Source organism: Neophocaena asiaeorientalis, unplaced genomic scaffold (genome assembly GCF_003031525.2).
Source record: "Neophocaena asiaeorientalis asiaeorientalis breed wild unplaced genomic scaffold, Neophocaena_asiaeorientalis_V1.1 scaffold120, whole genome shotgun sequence".
In the NCBI taxonomy this organism is placed as follows: domain Eukaryota; kingdom Metazoa; phylum Chordata; class Mammalia; order Artiodactyla; family Phocoenidae; genus Neophocaena; species Neophocaena asiaeorientalis.
The window spans coordinates 1,696,942-1,703,676 of record NW_020185322.1 but is presented as its reverse complement, the minus strand read 5'-3'; the positions used below and the strand labels follow the sequence as shown (position 1 = coordinate 1,703,676).

Genomic DNA, 6,735 nt, shown 5'->3' with positions numbered 1-6,735 from the left:
AAATACCCCAGTGAAGAAAGTCCAGAACCAGATGGCTTCACTGGTGAATTTTACCAGACATTTAAAGAAGGCTTCAGCCAATCCTTCTCAAAACTCTTCCAAAAAACCAAAGAGGAGGGAACACTCCCAAACTCATTTTACAAGGGCAGCATTAGCCTCATACCAAAGCTAGAAAGGACACTACCAGAAAACAACACACCAATATCCTTCATGAATATAGATGCAAAATTTCTCAATAAAATAATATCAAATCAAAAAGCACACACACACACACAAAAAAAGCACATAAAAAGGATCATGATCAAGAGGGTTTTATACCTGAGATGAAAGGATGGTTCAACACACACAAATCAATGTGATACCACATTACTAGAATGAAAGAAAAAATCATATGATCATCTCAATAAATGTAGAAAAAGCATTTGACAAAATTCAACATCCATTAATGATAAAAATTCTTAACAAATTAGGAATAGAAGGAATGTACCTCAACATAATAAAGGCCGTATATGATAATCCCACAGCTAAATCATATTCAATGGTGAAAGACTGAAAGTTTTACCTCTAAGAACAGAAACAAGACAAGGATTCCCACTCTCACCACTCCTACTCAACACAGTACTAGAAGTTCTTGCCAGAGTAATCAGGCAAGAAAAAGAAATATGAGGCATCAAAATTGGAAAGGAAGAAGTAAAACTGTGTCTATTTTCAGACAACATGATTTTATATCTAGAAAATCCTAAAGACTCCACCAAAAAAACCTGTTATATCTAATCAACAAATGTGGTAAAGTTGCAGGATACAAAATCAGCATGCAAAAGTCATGTAGCATTTCTATAACATCAAATTATCTGAAAAAGAAATAAAACAATTTCATTTACAATAGCATTGGAGACAACAAAATACTTAGGAATAAATTTAACCAAGGAGGTGAAAGATCTAAAATCCAAAAACTACAAGACACTGATGAAAGACATCAAAGATAACACAAGTAAATGGATGTAGATCCCATGTTCACGGATTGGAAAAATTAATATTGTTAAAGTGTCAATACCACCAAGAGCCATCAACAGAGTCAATGCAATCCCTATCAATATTCCAATGGCATTTTTTAGACAAGTAGAAAAAACAATCCTAAAATTTATATGGAACTAAAAAGACCCTGAATGGCCAAAGCCATCCTAAGAAAGAAAAACAAAACAGGAGGCATCACACTTTCTGATTCCAAGCTATCCTATAAAGCTATAGTAATCAAAGCAGTATGGTACTGGCATATAAACAGACAAATAGATAAATGGAACAGAATCAAGAGCCCAGAAATAAACCCAAGCATATACAGTCAACTAATATTTGACAAGGGAGCCAAGAACACTCAATGGAGAAAACACAGTCTTGTCAATAAATGGTGCTGGGGAAATTGGATAGTCACATGTAAAAGCGTGAAACTAGACTCCTATCTTATACCATACACCAAAATTAACTCAAAATGGATTAAAGACTTAAATGTAAGACGTGAAACGATGAAACGCCTAGAAGAAAACATAGAGAAAAAGCTCCTTGACATGGATCATGGATCCAAGGATCATGATTTTTTAGATATGACACATAAAGCAAAAGGAACAAAATCAAAAATAAGTAAGTGGGATTACATCAAACTGAAAAGCTTCTGCACAGTGAAAGAAATCATCCACAAAATTAAAAGACAATCTACAGAATGGGGAAAAACATTTGTGAACCGTACATCTGATAAGGGGTTAATATCCAAAATATATAACCAACTTATACAACTCAATGCACAAAAACCAATAATCCAATTTTTAAAATGAGCAAGAAGCCTGAACAGACATTTTTCCAAATACAGTATATGAATGGCTAACAGGTACCTGAAAAAACATCATTAGTCATTAGGGAAACACAAATCAAAACCACAATAGCAACTCCTGCCTGTTCGAATGGCAATTATAAAAAGACAAGAAATAATAAATGCTTGATGAGGATGTGGAGAAAAGGGAAACCTTGTGCACTATAAACTGGTACATGTGGAAAACAGTATGGAGGATCCTCAAAAATAGAACTACCATATGATGCAGCAATTTCACTTCAAGGAATATATCCAAAAGAAATGAAAACACTAACTCAAAACGATATCTGGGGACTTCCCTGGTGGCACAGTGGTTAACAATCCACCTGCCAATGCAGGGGACACGGGTTCGAGCCCTGGCCCGGAAAGATCCCACATGCCGTGGAGCAACTAAGCCCGTGCGCCACAGCTGCTGAGCCTGCGCTCTAGAGCCCACAAGCCACAACTGCTGAGCCCGCGCTCTAGAGCCCGCAAGCCACAACTGCTGAGCCTGCGTGCCACAACTACTGAAGCCTGTGCGCCTGGGGCCCGTGCTCTGCAACAAGAGAAGCCAACGCAGTGAGAAGCCTGCGCACCGCAACGAAGAGTAGCCCCTGCTTGCCTCAACTAGAGAAAGCCTGCGCACAGCAACGCAGCCAAAAATAAATAAATTTATTTATTTAAAAAATGATATCTGCACCCCTATGTTCATAGCAGCATTATTTACAATAACAAGACATGGAAACATCAATGGCTGAATGGATAAAGAAGTTGTGATATACATACACATATACACACACACACATACCATGGAATATTATTCAGCTATAAAAAAATGAAAAAATCCTCCCATTTGCAATAACATGGATGGACCTTGAGGGCATTATGCTAAGTGAAATAAGTCAGACAGAGAAAGACAAATACTGTATGATCTCACTTTTGGAATAAAAAAAAAAAACCAACATTCATAAAAGAGATCAGATTTGTGGTTACCAGAGGCGGGAGCAGGGAGGGGGAGATGATAGTCAAAAGGTATAAACTTCCAGTTATAAGAAAAATAAGTATGAGGGATGTAACATACACAGGATGACCATCATAGTTAACACAGCTGTATGGAATAAATGAAAATTGTTGAGAATAAATCCTAACAGTTCCCATAACGAGAAAAAAAGGGGTTTTTTGCTGCCTTTTTATTGTACCTATATGACATGATGGATGCTAACTAATCTTACTATAGTAATCAATTCACAATGTATAGAAGTTGAACAATTATGCTATACACCTTAAACTTATACAGTGATGTATGTCAATTATATCTCAGTAAAACTGAGGGTAAAAAAGAATGTCATAACTATAAATATATAATATTCACATATATTATTACAATAGTCCAGTTTAAAATTTGGATAATTTATTAAGTTACAATGTGGTATGAATTTGGAAAAACTGATCTAAAGCAATATTTTCCAAATTATACTGCACAGACATTAACCTGCAAGATAAATAATCTATTGGAAACAATAGGGTTTGGTAGCTGAGATGGTGTGAGAAATGCTGTTAACTACAGCCTTCTCTTGGAAATTGACAATGTGTATTAACATATGAAAAGCTCCAAGAAGCAAAGATCCACCTATTTAAACTTGCTTAACCCAGTGTTTATTAAATAGGGCATTCATTCTTAAAACTCTTGGGGCTTCCCTGGTGGCGCAGTGGTTGAGAGTCCACCTGCCGATGCAGGGGACTCGGGTTCGTGCCCCGGTCCGGGTAGATCCCACATGACGCGGAGCGGCTAGTCCCGTGAGCCATGGCCGCTGAGCCTGCGCGTCCAGAGCCTGTGCTCCGCAACGGGAGAGGCCACTACAGTGAGAAACCCGTGTACGGAAAAAAAAACAAACCAACCCCTGTATCATATAATACCTATTAAACTGAGGGACAATATAGTGTGATGTCATAGGTTCAAATCATGTCAGGTTAAGCGCATGGCCTTTGCAACAATACTGCCTGCATTTGAATCCTAGCTAGCGCTCCCACTTATTAGCTATTAGTTTCTTCATCTATAAAATGGATAATAATAATACCTACCTACATGCAAAGTATTTATAGCAGCACTGACAACACTATAAGCACGATATAATGTTGATTAACATCCAGCAGAACGAGTGTTCTAAGACACACTTTGGTAGAGAATCGAGCCCTAGCTTTGCGCAGTGGCAGTATCGTAGCCAATGAGGTTTATCCGAGGCGCAATTATTGCTAATTGAGAATCAAGCCCTTTAGAATTCTGGGGCTCGGGTCTCTCCATGGGAAGATTACCAACTCGTTGGAGACAGGGGTATATAATCATGACACAGTATGTTAAGTACTGAACAAGGAGCAAGTGAGGACTCTGGAACCGAGAGTAGGGACGGAATAATATTTCTAATGGTGAGGGACGGTTCAGGAGAGAATCCACAGCCAAATCGACAGAAATCCTAAAATGCGTGTAGGATTTCACCAAGCAGAGAAGTGGAGAATGATGGCAGCCAAGACCGGGCCTGGTTGGGAAACAGGAAGTAGCCTGATTTGACTAGAGTTCAATCTAAGTTGGAAGACGGGGAATGCACTGGAAATGAGGTTGCCATTAGATTGTTAACGGTCCTGTATCCCAAACTAAGGACCTTGAGGTTTCTTCCACAGGAATTAAGGAGCACAAATGTTAAAAACAACCAATCAACCAGGGGAGGATCAGTGTGGGAAGTGAGCTGAAGAGGAAAAGACTAGGCGCAAGGATAGATAATAGTTCAGGTAAGCAGAGAAGAAAAGAGCAGTCAGACTAGAGGACAGGAAAACAGGTTTAAAGGTACTTCAAACATAGCAAAATACTGGGTGTGACATTTAGAGAAAGTTTAGACATGGCAAAAAAAAAAAAAGAAGAAGAAGAAAGAGAAAATAATTAGGTGTGAGGGATGAAAAGGCCAAAGGTGGTGGCAATATCCCTGAGATGGATACAGGAGGAGTAGAAGCATACCCTGGGAGGGGTTGTGGGTTATCAGGTAGGTTCATGTCATGCTCAAATCTCTCCTGGTCTTGATCTCAGGAGGCAGGGCCAGAGACAGATGTGGGAGACATGAATCTGGGTGGTCATTAGTTAAGGGGATGGTTGGGCTCACCCTACAAGAGCATCAAAAGGAGGGAAAGGGGCCTGTCCTGTGTCAACTGAAAAATAATACACAACCTAAAAGTTGAGAGTTATGTTTTATTCGGCAGACAAAACTGAGGACTTAAGCCCGCGACACAACCTCTCAGATAGCTGAGGGACTGCTCCAAAGAGGTAAAGGAGGACCCAGGGTATACAGGAATTTTCACAACAAAGACCAGGTGTAGGAACATCAAAAGACTACTGTTAATTAAAGAAAACCAGATATCTCAAGTTAAGGAAGTTAGCGCTTTTCTGTGTACGGGAAGACGCAAGAGTCTGGGCTCACTGAAATCATTCCTTTGATAGGCACCTCAGCTATCCGGGGCCAGTGTCCTGTGCCTTCTCATCCTGAGTCTCCTCAGGGTGCACAGCTGCGGGTGGCTGCAGTGTGATGGCTTGATGGCTGTAGCATCCTTTGTTTACTAATATAGCAGGCAACATTTTTTCATTGACACCTGAATAAGATGCAGGGGTTTTATTTCTCCTGTCCCCAAGAGGAGATCACCGTGGGGACTCCAGGAAAGCTGGGATGTAACGTCTTGAGGCTATATTCCCTTCAAAGCCCATTTGCCTCAGCCGCCTTCCTCCTCTCCCCAATTGACGACAGAAGCCTGGGATTTCTAACAAGTGGAGCCAGTTCCCTCCTCCCTCTTCCACGCGGGCCAGGGGACTGTTGAGCTCCACACTCAACCATTAAACTCTATGCTTGAAATGGCTACCTGACACAGGAGAATAGTGACATAGCTAAATGTATAAGCCTAGACATTTTCAACATTTATTCATTACCAGCTATCATGCTCAAAACCCTCACCGTACCCCTGACACCCTTCAACACCCTTATCCCATGCTTGGCTTAAGTGTACACCCGAGCTTCACTTGGGGGTAAGGAAGAAGTTCAGGATGGGTTAAGGGTCAGCAGTGTCTTATATGCACATTACCTGGTAATAAAAAAAAGAAAAGAAAAAACTTCATTTTTTCCTTTTTGCCATGCCTATGTCAAAATGGCTGCCTCAAAACCAGCAAAAGAAAATGTCCTACCTGGAGCTATGATTCTACCCACACCTGGTCCAGCCGAGATCTCTAGTAGGATGAGCTCATCTGACTAGCTGCCTTTCCTCTCTGGCAGCTGAAAACTGTACCAAATGCACATCAATCACGTCCCTCACTGTGTGAAGGACCCATTCTCTTCCTGCTGACTTTCCACTTTGAGGCTAATCACCCCAGCCAAGAACAGACATCTGCGGCAGCGTGACCCTGAAAGTCCACAGGATCACGGCTTGTCGTTTTGCCCGCAGGCTCCAAGAACCCAGACATCTCCCTGCCAACTGCTGGAGACACTAGAGCATCACCCTGTACCAGGAGCAGGGCCCAGACCAGCGCCCAGCGCAGCACCACCACACTCCTCTCGGGCTGCACCTACCATCTGCTCTGATCCCCCCCAGCGCGGAAGGGCTCCCCCTGCTCCAAAAACCTGCTTCCTAACAAGCTCCACTTAGAACCTGAAGCCTTGCACTGCACAATTCGATACAAGGTGAAAAGGCAACGATCCTGGAAGCGGTTACACAACAACGCACGGTTCCACCTGGAAGTGTGAATGGCCCTTCTCTGTGAGGTGATGTAATCGAATACGATAGAGAGCCCGAGCGCAGGAGGAGCGAGGATGTGGCCGGGGGGCGCCGAAGACAAATCGCTTCTGCCCAAAATGGGACCTTGGGCG

The 6,735-nt window shown here is 41.7% G+C and overlaps 1 pseudogene; it reads left to right on the top strand.

Moving 5' to 3' along the window:
* Positions 1-4,036: 4,036 nt before the first annotated feature.
* On the top strand, positions 4,037-4,164 carry LOC112392460 (uncharacterized; annotated as a pseudogene).
* Positions 4,165-6,735: the final 2,571 nt, after the last annotated feature.